The 5,609-nt window shown below is 39.8% G+C and overlaps 1 long non-coding RNA gene across 1 annotated transcript; it reads left to right on the forward strand.

Moving 5' to 3' along the window:
• Positions 1-4,032: 4,032 nt before the first annotated feature.
• Positions 4,033-5,160, forward strand: LOC125309922. The gene is made up of 3 exons (XR_007196212.1): positions 4,033-4,133; positions 4,824-4,931; positions 5,037-5,160. It is a non-coding gene; the product is annotated as an uncharacterized LOC125309922 (long non-coding RNA).
• Positions 5,161-5,609: the final 449 nt, after the last annotated feature.

The raw sequence follows: 5,609 nt of genomic DNA on the forward strand, positions 1-5,609 counted from the left end.
TACAACAATAAAAATAGCTTGTGTACTGTCTTAATTGAAACATGCTTCGCGCACAAATGATAGCCTATAGGGCAAAGAGAATGGACATCTCAACATAAGGATACATTAGAAGATGATGATTAGTGTAAACTTTGTCACACGACGTGATAGTTTAAAAATGCAACGTTCCATTCAGTCATAAATCATTCCAGCATAGGCCTAGTGCTCTTCATGAAAAGAAAAAAGCAGCTTAATATTTTTCAGGTGTTTAACAGTAGGCCTAGGCGCACTGTTAGCAGTTATGCCGAAGGCAGTGAGATTATTAGGGCCCGAGCACCGACGGTGCCCGTCGCGCACCGAGAGGTGCGAAGCCCTATTGTTTTTGGAAAGATTATTATTATTATTAGGGCCCGAGCACCGAAGGTTTGGCATAGCGCCACCAACTGGCAACAGAAAGAATGACAATTATGCTGATTTCACATGATCAATTTGAACATACTCCTCCTAGACGGTTTGTCCAGAACAACCAGTTTTACCAGAGACTAAATGAGGAGATCTAATGAGAAGATACAGCACTCAAAAAATCCTCCATAGTAATGCATGGGGTTAGTTTGTAATGCCAATATGGCAGTTGTCTACACATATCACAACCCTTCTGCGGCAAAACGTTGACATATGAATACATTGAGCCAATCATGTGGTGTGTTGTGAATACATTGAGCCAATCATGTGGTGTGCTGTGAAGACATTGTGCCAATCATCTGTTGTGACCTCGCCGCTGGAGCAAGATTGGTGTCGTGAAGCCTTACGCACATGCATTTCTGCCGAAATACATGCCCGATAAGTGCCCAAAAAGCGTTGCAATATGGCCGCCGAGTGGAGGTATTTGCCTAAAAGGACTTTGGTCCTAGCTCGAGTTGCTGCAGCCAGCAGCTAAGGCAGCCATGTTCATGCTCCCAGTGTGTAGCGCTGTAGCTGCAGCAACTCGAGCTAGGTAAAACCGAGTTGTGTTCATACCGACAGTACTCGGTGACGTTGAGAAATGGAGATCTATGTGAGAAATCACCGGAGTTCTCCTTTAAGTTTGAGCAGTAGTTGATTTTTAGTTAGTTGCACTCATCCTTGGTCGCTTTGCAGTGAACAGTAATCCAGCACACAGGCAGCTGAGGCAGGCAGGCCAATGTTGAGTTGTAGAGAGTTTTTTTATATTTGGAAACAGGCAGAAGGTTCAGCAGATTAAAGGGCGTCGAACTGGGGGTGAGAAGTATAGGGCCCCAATGGAGGAGAGGGCCCTTGAAAAGTGGAATACGGAGGGCACAATATTTTCACCAGGCATTAGTAATAACTCAGATAATCCACACATAAAAAATCCAAACAAGTCCATAAGTAGAGTCATGTGTAATGAAGTGGAATAACACAGGGAACAAGTATTAAACACGCTAAGAAAAAGCACTATAAAGGCAAGGAAAGGGAAGGAACGAGCTGGAATCTGTAAGTAGTTAGAGAGTAGTTATCCTTTCTATCTGTGCAAATGAATATAAGCTTGGCCTACATATTGATGGGCTATAAAAATGTTTTTCATTACCAAGGTGTCACACAAGACACATTTCATGATGGATATAAGCAAAAAGCTCTCCCAAGACCTTTTGTAACCTTATTGTTGCAAAACATATCAATGAAACTGGTTACAGATGCATTTCAAAACTTCAGAATCTTCCAGTAAGCAGCATGGGAGCCATTATCTGCAAATGGAAGGAACATCACTGCATCATCAACCGGCATGCACAGGATCTCCTCGCAATATTTCTGACCAGGGAGTCAGAAGGATAGTCAATTCCAAGGGCTAAGGACCACTCGGAGAAAGCTCCAGAAAGAATTGAAAGCAGCCAATTCAATTAAACAGTTCTGGAAGTAATAAAGATCAGGATTCACAAGAGGGACCCCTGGAATCTGTTTAGAACAATGGGCCAAAATCATACCTGATACTGTGACTAATAAGTTTTGTCATACAGGAAATGTCTTGAAGCTGTCATTACAAACAAAGGCTTTCCCACAAAGTATTTAAGAAATTTCAGTAGGCACGTTCAATACTTTTTCATTCCACTTTATTACACATAACTCTTATGTTTGGATTTGTTATATGTGTGTTAATATAATGTGTGGTGAAAGTTTTGAATAGACTCACTGGAAGTTTAGGCTAATTACTGAAAAAAAAAATAAGCGTTCAATACTTATTTCCACCATATATTTATTTTACCTGAATATTTTAACTTCCAAATTAAATGTCAAAATTAATGTCAGATGAAATTTAAAGTTTGACTGACTGGATTTTGTATTCAAAACATAGTGAAAACTGTCTAGGTCCCTCTCACTCTCCCTTGCTAAAGAGCTAAATGGTTTAGTCCGCCTGCACAATTCATAAGATAGTCTATCTTTAGTTTATTAGTTGAGCATCGCTAATAGTAGACCGCTAATTGTTGTGTTGCTGGTGCAATATCTTTCTCCAAGAAAGCCAAGTCAGGTTACCAAAAACAAAGGCCAAAACAGGAAAAAGAGAGACATCAAAATGAGGGGAAACAACTGCTAATAATCTTCTTACCAAAGAAAGGTGAGCACAAATGTCAAAACACGAAATCCCATGGTGTTTGCTTGAATATATTCGCAATCATTAGTGTTAAAACGAACTGAGACAACCCATTGAAATAGTTCAGTTCGCTAGGCAAATCGTTGGTGCACTGATGCTTGCTTCATTGCTTGTCCTCCGAGTTCGTCCTTAACGACGGTTGTTAGGGACCTGAAACCGTTTCCACCAAAGATTCTAGAGCGCTACCTTTGGTTTCCACGGAGATTGTTCAACAGCTGTACTTGCTGCCTTTGCCACGATGCCGATAACCCACCGAACACAGTAAAGCTTAATGATCTTATCATTCATCTTACCCTAATAATATTCGCGGAAATTATCCAGGTAGCAAGTAAAGCATTACGATATGTGGATGGAATTCGGGATGTTTCTATGTCATTAGTTAAAATAAATGTTAAAAAATAACTCGAATGAAATCATTCTTAAATCACAGAAGAGGTAAATGTCTTGCAATGTTATTAATTTCTATGATTTTGGTAGCACTACACAACTGAGCCCACAAGCTAGCAAACATGACACGAGCTAAAAGACATCTCCAGGTGTAAACGTTTGCCAATGGGTTGCATACTGTAGCCTACTCAAATGTCAGTAAAAGTAGGCCTTAATTAACTTACTTTCATAACCTAGGTAGGTTAGCAACACCAGGTTGAGAGATGCGCAAGTAAAGCAGATCATTAGCCTTCTATTTATTGTCATCAACCGAGGAGTGAACATAGGGCAGTCTCTGGTGTCTGCAGAAGTGAGTGTGGCATCTGACTTAATATTCTGCACGAGGCACTGTTGTGGTAGGTGAAATTTCACGGGGAAACCATGATGATTGGTCAAATTTGCGAAAAAGTTGCGGTGTTTGGACAAAATTTTGAGGTCGCCCAGAATTCACTAGGATTTGCTGAATTTGCGTTAATTGTTGCGATCGCAACATCGCGAATTCCTGGAGGGACTGTTCAGAATCTTTTGGGCTCTTAGGAGTACTCTTCTGGAATAGATATCTTGTAGAGCAGGGAGTTGAGTTCTTATAGTACGTTCAGCTGAGCTCACTACTCTCTGCAGAGTACTACAATCTCTAACTGTGGAGTTCCCATACCAGGTGATGTTGCTACCAGTTAGAACACTCTCAACCGCTGAAGTGTAGAAGCAGGGGCGGTTCTAGGGGCGGGGCCACAGGGGCCCGGGCCCCATCTGAAATCTCATTGGCCCCTGACTGGCCCCTGTACCGTCAATCATCAATAAGTGTCAAACTTGTTGAGAACGACGATCAGAGATGCAATTCCATTCCCAAACAACTGGTGGCAGTAATGCACCTATGAAGCCTGAAAGCTAAAGCACACAGTGAACTGTAAAGGAAAAAATACATTTGGCTAATGTGTCTCTGCTAATGTGAAGAAAGGATACATTTGGCAACGGAAGTATCAGCTAACGTGAAGAACCGATACATTTGGCGAACAAAAGTATCAGCTAGAATTCTAACGTGAAGAACCGATGGCAGCGTTTCATCCTCCACAGAAGTTTCTTGGTGAGTCACAAATCTCTATGTTGGTTATCATCATGTGAATGGGACGTTTATTTGTTGCTCTCCCAATATGTTAAGTTTTTCAATTAAATTACGAAGCAGCAGCAAGCTTGCAGTGAACTGTTAACTGACTTAGTCAGTGAACTGTTAACATTAACTTAACGTTAGGTTACTTGAGTTGAGGTTTGATTGTTATTCATTGTTAGCATGCTGATAGATTTTATGTAAGGTAATGTATGAAGTGTTTGAAATGGTGTTATATGAAATGCAGAGAAATGGACATCCTGTTTGTTTGGGGTCCGAAATTAATAATATTACATGCGCTAGTGCGCCTTACCAAATGTAAATAACGTTCAATTTTTTTTGCTTGAGGAAAAAGTTTGGCAGCTGCTAACATGAACATGAGAATACATGCCTAATAGCTAACGCTACGTTTTTGTAGTTAATGTGAGCTATCACTGCAAAGTTATTAACCACTATTCTGAGTTTATTTGATCCATGGGCTTCGCATGAATTCTGTCTTCATTGAGATAAATTGAGATTCATTGTTCATTGTTTCATTGAGATAAATTGGTTAAATTTTCTACTCTATTCACTCAAGCTTTATATAATTAAAAAAAAAAACCGACATGCCAGACGACATGCTGAATACAAGCATGGATTTTGTGACACGCATTTGTGTTTCACCTACAGACTGGGATGGCGCAGGAGCTGGTGACTTCAACCCACAGTCTTCAGAACCACCAGTCACCAAGCATAGCTGATCCTAATGATATGATGCTATTTCCTATTGCCACTACAGTGAGCATATTTTGTCATTCATTTTAGAAACGCCAGGTTGACAGTGGGTTATGAAAGTTAATAACAATTAAGTTACTCAAACTTGTTTCATTTTCTTCTCTCCAGACATTTCTCATTCTAGAGCAGATGGTTCTGTACAACCTCTCCTAAACTGGTATTCCGCAAGATGCAGCCCGAAAATAGGAAGAGGCCACTCAATGACTTCTGATACAAAGACTTCAAATGGTAGGAATATTCCATCTTTAGTGTTTTGCTACCCCTTCCGTAATTTTTTCGCTTTCAAATGACCCATCGTCAGTCTTCAAATCAGAATCAGGCTTTTCTAACTGGAAGCAAGACGGTGGCTTCAAAGACCATTCCAAATCAAACACTTGTAAAAATAGTTGTTGAAAAAATTGTGTAAATATGATGTAGTTGTTGCTCATGCTATGTGTGTGTACTGTGCGTGTGTGTTTGTTTTAATGTACGCAAACTGGCAGTGAAAGTGGTTTCTCTTATCAACAAAAGGGGAAAGAGTTAAAGTAAAACTTGTTTAATTGAACAAAAAATGTGTGTATGATGATGTATGATTTCTGTTTAAAATATCAATGTATTTCCACCGGTGTCTATTATATTTTAGTTTTATATTGTGTTTTCAATGCACATTATAAATAAATGGGAAAATTTTTAAGAATTGTA

Source organism: Alosa alosa, chromosome 16 (genome assembly GCF_017589495.1).
Source record: "Alosa alosa isolate M-15738 ecotype Scorff River chromosome 16, AALO_Geno_1.1, whole genome shotgun sequence".
NCBI lineage: Eukaryota > Metazoa > Chordata > Actinopteri > Clupeiformes > Clupeidae > Alosa > Alosa alosa.